The following is a 12,055-nucleotide window of genomic DNA, read 5'->3' on the forward strand; positions in this document are numbered from 1 at the left end:
CAGTCTAGTCATGCCAGACAGCTCCTTCTCAAAGTGGTAGGAGGAGGGGGGTCACTGTGGCCCCTCTCCTAAGAAATATGCAAAATTTGGGGGAGGGTGGTTAAAAAAGTGAGGTCAGCATTACGAGTTCATATTTGGGAAACAACAAATCCTATTGTTCTTTTAATACAGCTCAAATGGATTTTAAAAAATCTTGAGAGACACTGCTTTAGGATATTTTTCAAGAATGAGAAGGGTGTGTATTTTCAGTCCATTAAGGGTCAGATTCCTGGGTCTCAACTATTTCCTACAAGAGAAAGCCAATTTTGTTTTTGAAAGACTCCAACGAATGCTCACTTTAGCCAAAGCATCTATTCTTGATTCATTCACCAAGCTTTCTAAAGAAATCTTCATCGTATGAATACCCCACCCGCATTTCTGTCAGAAGAAAAAATCCCATGTAGGGAGAAGAAACCACCCATTTGGGGAAATGAGATTTTTATTGAGAAAATGGTCTCAAGTCCCAGGAACAATGAAGAAATTCATGAGTAACTTCCGCCCAGGAGGTCAAGGGTATTCAGAAGTTTATTTGTCAAGAGCCAGGATGGAATAGGGCAGAGTTTAAGGGCACTGGCCCTGAGGGTGAGAAAACCTGGTTTTCAGTCTCAGTTCAGAAGCTGCATGACTGTGAAACCTCTCAAACACGGAGGTGACAATGTCTACTTGTATGGCCACTATGAGGATTACCTACGGAGACTACGAAACTGGCTCACACAGAGCCTGGGACGTACTAAATACTTGTTACCTGGCAGAAATTATAATAAATCACCTGATTAGGGCTACTATTCTTTTTTTTTTTCAAGATAGCTATGGGAAAAAAGTTCCAGGCAGGATGCCACAGTTATCTTAACCCACAGGCAGTCGATAAAAGGGAATGGGGAAGCCACTGTCAATGCTGACCACATCAAATTCTCAGAGCAAACTGCTCACTAAACACGGTCCCCAAGTGGACATGGGTACCTATCCCTGCAATTAGCACATCTGCTCAAACATCCTTAAATGTCAACTGTCTTCATCTGTCCACGGAATGGATCTCCCAACCCTCTCCCACCTGCCGAGGATGGAACAGTCAGACTCTGGAGGTGGGGTGGTTTGAGCTCACTGCTTCGCACGTACCCCGCCATCCAGCCTCAGGAGCAGCAGCGAGCAGACAACCCTCCCTCTCCGGGGAATCCAGGACCAGGTTGCTTCTCTGGGGGTGGACGTGCTCAGACAGGTTAGCAGGAACAAACAAAATGGTCGCTTGCCTCTAAGTCATTAGGATCCTAGCTCTCAGCCGTGCTTTTGAAACAGCCAAACACTGAGGCCAGCACCCTCTTTCTGCTTCCTAAATGGAGTGGGGCTGTCTGCCAGCTCGCCTCCCCTCTTTGCCAGCATGCAAATGATGTACTTTGGGGTTCCTCGGGGTGTTAACCCCATGCTCCCTGACCCCCAAGTCGGGAAGGTAATATATTGCCCCAGCTGTTTGGGTTGGAGAGATGAAGAGCGTGGGTTAGAGTGTTTATTTTCCACGGGCTTACTTGGAGAGCGGCACAGAACAGACACGACTCCCCCAGCCTGGTGTGTGCGCAGGTTTTCGGGCTCGGTACATTTACAGCGAGGTATACACCAATCATGCCTTTCAAACACAAAGTATTTATGCATGTTTTTAGTGATGGAAGCTGTGGGTCTGTCCTGGCGACATTCACTAAGCCTGCAACGAAGATCCCCGTTATTTCCTGCTCTTGTACTCGTTTCAGCCAGCTTCACTCTTCCTACCATCAACACCTACCCTTCCTATACCAAATCTTACAAGCCGATTTATGGTTGAGAACACACCTGTCTAGCTTCTTCCCTTTGCTTGATGCTCAGCGGTGGGGCCTGGTGCTCTGCCTACCTACCCTATTTGGTCTCATAACAATCGTATGAGGATTGCTCTGTTCTTATCCCCATTTTGCAGGTGAGGACACTGAGGCTCAGAGAGGTAAAGTGACTTGCTCAGGGTCACAGCTAGGAAGTGCGAGGGTGGGCTCTGGACTTACTGTTTCCCATTCCTCTTGGGCTGGAATTGTTGCTCCCAGCCCATCAGAAGCTCCGTGTTTGAGAGTCTCCTCAACAGTCTTTAGAGAGGTCTAGGTACTCTGAGTCCACTGTGTCCCCAGCTCATCAACTGCTCTCCCCCAGCTGTACCCCTTCCAGGGCCTCCGTAGCCCAGACTCCCTGCAGCCACTGGAGTTTTGAAGCCCAGCTCCATCTCGTGCACAGGTGTGTGACCTGGTGATACCACTTCACCCCTCTGCACCTCACTCTGCACCTCCACAAATGAAGGAAATTACCCCGTCCTGCGAGGCTGCAGCAAGGATGCTTCCAGACAAAGCCAGTTTCCCTGCAGCTATCCCTAACCCCCAACCCCAGCCTCTTTTCTGGGGAAGCTGGAGCCCTAGACACGGTCCCCTCCAGTCACTCCATCGCTCGCTTGAGCGGCTCCTGAATCAGCATTCAACACACATCATTCTGCCTTGTGCAACGCCATTATCTCCCGAGGACACAGGCTCCGTTGTCATGGCAACCAGAGTCCTTCCACCAACTCTATTTAATAATTTTTCAACAGCGGCCCTGGGCTTGGGGCAGGGGAAGGCGCACTGGGTTAGGGGTTAGGAGCTCTGGGTCCTAGCACCTGTGGGCCTTGGACCCCGCCTCTTTAGGCCTCAGTTTACCCACCTATAACAGAGGTATCTGAAATGGGTGGCTTTTGTGACTTTCCCTGACCTAGAAAAACCTCAGAAACTGATTTCAAGGTCCAAGAAACAGGAGGCAGGGAACCAGAGCTACTGGGGAGGTCTGAAGGTTCGAGTGACACTGTCAATCCACAGGAAGAACCAGAAGTAGCCTTTGGTGATCAGACCCTCTCCTGCTGCCTCTGCAATGCCACTTTTCAGACATTTCTGCAATCTCTGTGACCTGCCACGGTCAGGGCTAGGGTTCATTCAGAGACAGGTTTGCCTGCAGTCATCACAGCCCTCACTGTGCCCGACGTGTTGCTGTTTAGTCTCTAAGTCATGTCCAACTCTTTTGGGACTCCACAGACTGTGGCCCACCACGCTCCTCTGTCCATGGGGTTTTCCAGGCAAGAGTACTGGAGTGGGGTGCCATGCCCTCCTCCGGGGGACTTTCCCAAGCCAGGGATCGAACCTGCATCTCCTGAATTGGTAGGTGGGTTCTTTACCACTGAGCCACGTGGGAAGAAGCCCAAACCCAATTTGCAGAGGTACAAACGGAGGCGAAGGAGCCCATGAGCACCAGCAAGTGAGAAGTCCAGCTCCTGGAAAGGCTAGGCTGGCGGTGCCCAGGAAGCGAGCCAGTCCCCCTGCCTTGCCCTTCTACCCCATTCAGCCCACGACGGGCCAGCTCCGGCCCCCACCTGTGCGGCCTCTGGCTCCCCCTCAAGCAGTCACAGAAACAATCAAAAACAAGAACGAAGTACTTGCTCTGCGTCCCCGACTACGTGGGGCACCGCAGACCCCAGAAGACTCGGTGTTTCTGCCCCTGGCTTATCTGTGTGACCCACAGTAGGGCCTGGCACACAGTAGGTGCCCAAAGCTTTAATCAGTCCCGTTGTTGGCCCACATTGGCCTCTGACCACCCCCCTCCCCAAAGGCCTCTAAAGAAAATCTCCCAGAGCAGCCACCGACCGTCTCAGCTCCAAGGAGCTGCTGTGGACCCCATGCCGGGGAGGGGGCCAGTGCAAACAGGGGCTTTGTGACTCCCGGCTGGCTCCAGGGCTGGGGAGGGGGCGGCTCTGCCTTGGCACGGGCTGATGGCACTGCTTTCAGGCACAGCCGCTGCCAGCCCAGTGGCGCTATTTAACTCCTCTGGGGCTGGCGTTTTCATTTAATACCCGCGGCATAATTAACAGTGCTGCATCTGCTCTGTCATTAGTGGCATTCTCTGCCATTTGGAGAAAGGGCCCTCATATTCCCAGTCATTAGTCTCGGGGAGGCTGTCATGGGGGAAATGGAGGAGGAAGTGGGGCATGCAGCCTGCCTTTCCCCTTTCGGAGAGCTGGCACCGGGCGCGCGGAGCGGCCCATCGACGCGTCCAGTCCAAAGCCCTTGGCTTCATGGACAGAGAAAGGGGAAGGGCCCAGCCCCCACCACTCAGGCTCCCAGGCAGCCCACGCGGGAGGTGGTGCTCCCCCCAACTTCCTGGGGTCTACAAGCCCAGGCCTCAGGTCTCCATCAGCAGGACGGAGCAACCTGGGCAACCAGGACAGTGCCCTGGGCTTGGTCACCTACTGAGGATCCCGGAACACGGCTTATAAAATACTGGGCTCGGTGCCTGCGTCAAAAGTCAGAGCTCAAAACTGGGGCTCCTACGCGTCTGATGACTTGGTGACACGGTGCTGAGCCAACCTGTTAAAAGAGTGTCTGTGCAATACAGTGAGTGCATTCAGATTCCTTCAGGAAGACTACTTCTTCCCCACACCCAAGCCCACTTACAAAAACCGTAGGTGGGTCCCTGACCACAAGCTCTGGAGACAGCCAACAGGAGCGCTAAGAGGCTCGAGGCTCAGGAGGCCACGAGGGCCGGAGGCAGGATGGGGAGCACACAGCACATGGAAAGCGGCTGTCTCTGGCCGCGGTCACTTTTGTGCTGGCTCCCCCCACGACAATCCCACCTGGGTGCTCCCTGGAGGCAGCAGGTAGCATGGGAAGGCACAGGGAGCTGGCACCAGCAAGACCTGGGCTTGAACTCTGCAGTATGACTTGGGTGGAGCAACCCCAACTCCATCGGCCTTGGGGTCATCCTCCGGCCGATGGGGATGGCACTGCTGGTCCCCTGGCACTGTTTTCACCACCTCAGGCAGCCCACAATCGATGCCCGGGAAGTGCTCCAGCCTCGCTGGTCAGGGTCGGGCTGGCCACGCGACCAGGGAATGTGTCAAACTCCCAAGTTCCCCCAGCCTCCCCCAGACCTCATCGTATTCCACAACCTTCAGCGTGGGCAGCAGTCCGAGGGCAGAGGGGAGGTGGGTAATGTCCAGGACAAGTGGTTTCCATCCCCTACCCTTCCCTTCCCTCTCAGTCAGGCATAACTCCGAGCCACAAGGCAGGTCCCAAACCACCTTGAGGCTCATGTGCAAATACCTGCCCACAACTTTCCAGGCTACCAAGGCCCTCAGATCCTTCTGGATGATCTCACGGGGCCCCTGGAGCTCAAAACCGTGTAGATGAGCACTGGTGTGCTCGTGCACCTGATAGAAAGCATCCTTCTTGTCCCCAGGCACTGCCACCGCTCGGGCGCCCCGGCCAAACGAGCACACTTCAGATTCCGACTGGATACAATGGAGGATGTGTCAGCGGCGGGTCAGAGCTCAGGCAGGCAAGAACAGGATCTGTGGCCCTTTCCTCCAAAACCTCACGCCGTGCCTTTCCATGCTGTCTGGCAGGCTCGACCCCAGTGTTGTGACCTGCCTCCCACAGAGGTTCCTTCAAAGGGGCTCCCTGATGCACTGGGATTCGGGCTTAGGAAAGGTGACTCCCCTCAACTGGGAAACCAGAGGTCAGGCTGAGGGTGTGCAGGGCTTGCTGAGCCCCTGTTTCCCCATCCAAAATGTGGAGATAGACAATAATGGAAACAATAATGTTACTTTCACCTGGAGCTCCCAGCTAATGCAAACTTCAACAGAAAGCACATCATGCACGCCTGTGTAAGCATTAAGTATGTGCATATTTCACATGTGTGCAAAGAGGCTGCGTTTGAGTCAAGGTCATTCCGATAAGGGCTTTCTGAGAAGTCACTTACAGAAAATGCCTCTTTTTGTTGGACAGAGGACTCTTCTCTATCAGGGACCATATTTTCTTCCCCTGGAGTAGTTCAGACAGGAGCAAAAGAAAGAACAACTACAACAGCATTTTTTTTTTCTTTTGTACACTGTCAAGTGTTGTTCTCATGACTGAGAGAACTGCCATCGGGACTAAGTTCCAGAAGACCGCAATGCTGACACCAAAGGTCACTGCTCACCCTCCCTGTGGCCGCTGCCTTCTCCCTGCACAGAACCTCCTCACCAAACAATAAGGCCATGAAAGCGACCTGCTGTCAGTGTCTTTCGGGGCATCTCTGACCTTGAATGTCCCTCTGGCCAGAACGCAGTTGTCTCCAAAGCTGGCAGGCGACACTGATCTTGCAGACACTGTGCAGCTGACAGGTGGGCAGAGCTGCAGGTCACTGTCCGAAGCAGCCACTACCTCGTGCACCCTCCAGCCCGGCCTGCCTGCCACAATGCCATCCGGCCCCGGAAGCTGGGGACCCCCTTCTGTAGCCAGGAGGGCCCCTGGCACCTTAATGTGGCCCTTTCCACCTAGCTGCACAACCCCCTGCCTGCACAGGGCTCCAGCCAATTGCTCCGCCAAGACCTGGCCTCCGTGTAATTTCCAATTTGTGAGAAAGGTAAAAATAGAAGGCCATTCGCTGCAGGCAGCTCGCATCAAATCGCATGCCACTTTGGTGTCATGTCAGATCATGGTAAACAGAGCTGATGGCTTTCTTGGCTGCTCCCGGGGACTTCCAGGGCAGCAAGAGGGTGGTGACAAGTTGGGGTTGGGGGCAGCACCTGAGAGTTAGGGCAATGTGGCCGGGTGCACGATATCCACACCAGCTTTAAGTGAATCTAAAGCATGGGTCACAAATACGCTGTATATTACGGGGGTACCTGGGCACAAACCCCAGTTCCGCCACTTAGCAGCCAAGGGACCTTGGGTACAAATTCATCTCTCTGTACCTCAACCTCCCCAGATAGCAAAGAGCAGCGATCACACCACCGGCCTCCTGAGCTGGGGCAGAGCTCAGCTGATGGGATGAACTGCAAGGTGCTTCCTAACGGGCAGCTCCTTGAACAGGCTGTCATGGTCCTGGCCACGCGGTCAGGGCCAGGGCCTTCAGGGGCGTCAGTACCACGTGGCCGCACCTGGGGTCCCGGGCCAGCTCCTATCCCGGCGGTCTTGCAGTTGGTGCCTTCACCTCTCTTAGCTGTGACTGTTTATTGATGAGATTATCACTGGAACCACATTTTGTGGAGTTTTTTTTTCCTGTTTATGACTGAATCCAAGTCTGCATGCTGAAATATCACAGCTTGCATTCACACCTATGGTCCGTGCCAGGCAACCCTGTCTCCGCTATTAGCCGGCTCCCCGCTCACTCCATCTCTCCCTCTGCTCTGGAGGCCCTCAGGTGGGCTCGGAATAAAGATGCTGGATGTTCGTAAGGCTCACAGAGGCACATTTCCTGGGAAGCCCTATCTTGGGGTCCATGTCGGGCCTCCCAGCATTTCCCCCTCTCAACTACCATTCTCTTTCCCACCACCTTCCAGAGAATGGGTGGCACAAAGCGTACCGCCCCCAGCCCACCCCGGATCTGGGCTCACTTGGGGAGCTGGCGCCGGGGATGCCACAGAGCAGCAGCTGAGCATCTGGTGATGTTCTTGCTGGGGGCCGGGGGGCGGGGACCTGCAGGACTCTTTGCAGTTGTCAGTTCAAGCTTGTCAATTGTTGTCAATTCAAGCTTGCTTTTATCATGGCAGGTGTGCTTTGACCACTGTTCGAGCAGCTTGGCCTGGCTGAATGGAAGGGGCAGTCCCGACACAGGTAAAGGGCAGCAGACACTTCTCTGTCTCTACCTGGGGCTCAGGTGATTAAGAGCCTCTGGCTGGGTTTGGTGTTGGAGCCCTGGCTGGGCGAGAGGGCTCAGGTGATCAAAGGGAAGAAGTGCTAGGCCCGCTTCAGGCCAGGTGACACGGAGGGGCTTGGGTACCACCCCCCACCCCCGGCTCTCAAGACAAAGCAGGTGGACTTTGGGATGCTGGGGGGCTGGAGGCAGCAGGCAAGGATTAATCAACTGGGGTTGATGCTTGGCTTGTGATCCACACACCGCAAGGGACAAAAAGACATTTCTAAATTCCAAGTGACTTGGGACATCTCAGCTACTGAGCTCATAGCCAAGTGTGGGAACAGCGTCATTATGTGCAGGCAAGAAATTGCCTGACGTTGTGCTTTACTGAAAGCTGCTCTCAGCATATGCTGGGAAGGCAGGGGAGCAGTCACTGCTTGGATGGTGGTCCAGAGGGGCCTCACTGTCAGTCATCCTGACCATCACCCCACCACCTCTCTTTGTGGAGGTAAAAGCAAGGCCCAGAGACCTATCAACGGGACAAAGCATTGGCCTGGAGGTCAGAAGAAGAGTGGGGTTCAAACTTCTGCCCCGCCTCCTCCTGGCTGTGTGACCTTGGGCAAGTCCCGTTCCCTTTCTGTCCCACAGGTTCCTCACCTCTGAACTGGGGGGTTAGAACTGTACCTGCTGCACAAGGGCACTGTAGGAATCACAAGCTGGGGACATGGCAGCTTTCAATACTCTGTCCCCACCTCCCCAAACAGATGAGAACTTGCCCAAGGTCACCTGCGGAAAGCGGCTGCAGCCCTGCTCAAAGCCCATTCATCCAGGGTTCGTTCCTGGCTATGGTCTCAGAGGCTGTATTTCATAGCCCTCCTGCTCAATGATGCAGGGAGGTCCATGCTCGCACTGTCTTCACCTTCCATCCGTGCCGGCTTTATTCTAAAATCCTTACTGAGCGCCTGCAAGGTCCTGGGTGAGCGGTAAACACACTCACAGCATTTGGAGCTCCGGGTTGCCATGCATGTGAGAACCAGGGACAGACGGAGCGATTGTGCTTCTTTCAGCTTTGAGGGACCTGCTCCTTCCTTGTCTTTACCCTCCGCGTTTCCTCCTCCTTGGCCTCTAGAAGCCCCCTCCCAGCCCCATCCTGAGATCCTGGGGGACCCGGCTTCTCACCGAGCCTCCAGCCCGGGACTGAACAGGCAGAGTGTCAGCAGAGACAGTTCCCGCTTCTCCCCTACAGCAGCCGTCTCTCTCCTGTAATTCTCAAGGATCGCCCCACGCTACAGATGCCCTGCCAGACAAGCTGGGTTTCCTCCCGCTGCCGGGACTCACGGTTCGTCCTCTAAGGACTGGCTCTTGAACCAGCGCTTGGCTGGATAGAAAGCGGTTTCTTTGTTTGCAGCCTGCCTAACAGTTTCTTCCTGCGGCTCAAGGGAGCCTCGGCCATTTTGCCCCATCGCCCTGGGAAAAGGTCCCTTTCACTTGTCCAGGGACCTGCAGCCTCCTCTGCTTTTGGGGTGGGGGGTCTGGGGCTGCTCTGCCAGGACGAGGGCAGGGGCTGGGTCGACCCTTCACAGAGACAGCCAAGAGGCAGAGGATACACGCCTGCGGTTCCCACTGACATCCTTTGTTCTGGAATTTCGGAGTTGGGGTACCGCATTTCACGCTCTCTTATGAATGCATTTCCTCCAAAGTTGCCAACGCGAGAATCTAGGCCATATCCAACACCCAACACCCCCTCTCTCGCCAAACACCCACCGTGCCCATCACAGATCAGGACTGACCCCAGAGTCAGATCACTTAGCCTGACAGAGTCTCTGATTTGGGGGTGTCACCAAAGCTCAGGAGCCATTTTATTCAGTGCTCCCCTCCCCAGTTCTTCATGAAGACGAGGTTGAGCTTCCTGGGACAGGACAGAGAGCTCAAGCCCCACATCAGGCAGACACTGGGCATTATAACTGGGCTTTTAAGACCCCAATTTTCTCCCCGGGAGAAAATCAGCTCAGAGCCTCTGTGTGGGGCTGCCGGGTCTGGGTTCTTTAGCCGGAAAGCAAGCTAAGCTAGAACACAGCATCTGTGGATGCCATGGGGACATGTGGGTACAAGAGGACCCCCCAGGAGACCTGCCGGTCATCGTCCCGGGGGGTGGTAGGGTCGCCTTTTTCCAGTGTCCAGAAAATAAATGTCAGGATGTATGGCAAGAAGACAGACACAGTCTTCAAACCTCAGGGACGCCCCCCTCCCCCAATCCTACATTGCTCGGAGAGCGCAGCGCAGACTTCTGTGCGCTCCGCTCAAGACCAAGCTGCGATGTGCCTTCCAGCCAACGTTTCTTGAGAGCTTAAGCTGCCGAAGACAGAAAGGAGGTATCCCATTCCCCAGTTGCCTGGTCCCCGGGGCCCGCAGGGAACAGAAGAGGGGCTCAGCTCGACCTCGGCGCAGCTGACCCCACACGGAGAAGTGGCGCAAGGCTCGCCAAACGTTATCATTCTTTCCCGGGACCCCCGCCGTCCCCTGGGGGTGAACGGGGCGCTTCGACGGCTCCAGCAGAATTTAGCGTCAGCTGGGAGTTGGGGGGGGCCAAGGGGCCCGAGACCCCTTGGAAAAGAGCCGGAGATTTTGGCGACCCTCGTGCGTGCTCCCCCGGCCCCCTCGCGCATCCCAAAGGGATGGCCCGGGTGCGCGTCGACTGTCGGAGCGGCGCCTAGGGCTCCTTCCTGTAGGCCCGAGGCCGGGCGAGGCGCGGGGGGCTGGAAACTCGGCGAGCCCGACCCCATCCCGCCCGGCCCGCGGCGGCAGCTCTGGGCGCCCGGCCTCGCCGTCCGGCCGTCCCGGTCTCGGCGCCCCGACGCCGGCCGCCCCTCTCCTACCTGCGGCCGGGGCTGCGCTGCCCGCGGCGGGCGCTGCGCGGGCAGCTCGGCCGCTCCGGTGCGCTCCGGGCGCGGGGCCGCTCCCGGCTCGGGCCGCGCTGAGCTCCCGGGCTCCTCCGCTCCTCCGCTCCGCGCTTCTCGCCCGCAACCTCGCCGCGCGCCCGGTCTTCCGAGGGCGGGCACAGGGACGCGGGGAGGAGGGGGCGGGGAGCGCGGGGGCGGGGCCGGGGCGCGGGAGCCCGCCCAGCCCGGGGAGGGGCGCCGCCCGCCGCCCGCCCCTTCTTCCCGCCCCCTTCCTTCCCCTCCTCGCCTCCCCTCCCCGTTTCCCGCTTCCCGGTGCGCTCTCCCCATCTCCCGGGTCTCCGCAACCCCGCCCCGCGTCCTCTCCTTTTCTTCGGTCTTCTCTGCCCCGCCCCATCCGCCTCGCCCGCTCCCCTCTCCCCGCGCCCGCCTCACGCTGCTTCTTCCCTCGCTTCCGTCTGGTGGCCGCTTCCCTGGTTCGGCCGGCTGTCTGGGCCTCTGTGTCCCAGTCCTTTGCCACAAGGGTTTCGCTCGGGGCTTTTCTCCTTCCAGCCCTGCCGATCTGCTTCTGTCTCTCTTCTCTATCACCTTCTCTCCCCGTAGGTCGCCAGGACCCCTTGGGGATGGATGGAGGGTGCGCCCCTGCCCCCTCTCTGCTCTCCTCCCAGGGGCAGCACCCCCCCGCCCCCATGCCTGCTAACACCGGGAAGTTTTTGAGCTGGAGCGCCCAGACTCTGGGTCCCAGGCTGGATGCGTGCCCGTGGCAGGGAGGTGCGGCTTGGGGAGGACTCCCTGTCTGCTGGAGGGGGCGTGGTGGTGGTGGTGGTGGTGGAGACACACCTGGCTCAGTGTGTGGATGGACAGATGGATACACAGATGATTAAGAATGGAGACACAGCCTGCAGCAACACCCGGGGATGGGAGCTGAGCGCGCCCCAGCCCCACCCCCCAGATACCCGCCCTCCTTCCAGGTCTGGGGGTTTGAGAGGCCCTCCTCAGAGACACCTCTTTCCGTCAATGCTCGCCCCGTGCCTGAGGCCTCCTCCCTTCCCCTTGACCCCTGACGCCTTTCACAAAGACTCCTGGTATTGGGGCCGCGACTGCCCTTCCCTCCGGGTTCCCCAAGGACTCACAGAAAGGATCTCCTCCCTCTAGCCTACTCTTTGCCTCCTCTCTCTGGCCCCAGGGCTGGCACTTACCAATAGACTTGCCATCCCCCACCCCACATTGACCCCCACCCCCATCATCCATGGGCTCCCCAGGTGGCTCAGCAGCAAAGAATCCGCCTGCAATGCTGGAATTGCAGAAGATGCAGGTTCCATCCCTGGGTGGGGCAGATCCCCTGGAGGAGGGCATGGTGACCCCACTCCAATAGTCTTGCCTGGAGAATCCCATTGACAGAGGAGCCTGGCGGGCTACAGTCCATGGGGTCACAAAGAGTTGCACATGGCTTAGCGACTTAGCATGCACACAAG

At 57.0% G+C, this 12,055-nt stretch overlaps 1 protein-coding gene across 1 annotated transcript in view; it reads right to left on the bottom strand.

Annotated features, from left to right (window-relative positions):
- The window catches only part of SLC6A1 (solute carrier family 6 member 1), a 39,938-nt gene extending 29,260 nt beyond the window's left edge, over window positions 1-10,678 (bottom strand). The window contains exon 1 of the mRNA XM_088831626.1: window positions 10,560-10,678. The gene's annotated coding sequence lies outside the window, so the exon portion shown is untranslated. The remainder of the gene's footprint in view (window positions 1-10,559) is intronic.
- Window positions 10,679-12,055: the final 1,377 nt, after the last annotated feature.

The sequence above is a fragment of the Moschus berezovskii genome, chromosome 24 (genome assembly GCF_049115385.1).
Source record: "Moschus berezovskii isolate FMDL1 chromosome 24, NW_MosBer_1.0, whole genome shotgun sequence".
Taxonomy (NCBI): domain Eukaryota; kingdom Metazoa; phylum Chordata; class Mammalia; order Artiodactyla; family Moschidae; genus Moschus; species Moschus berezovskii.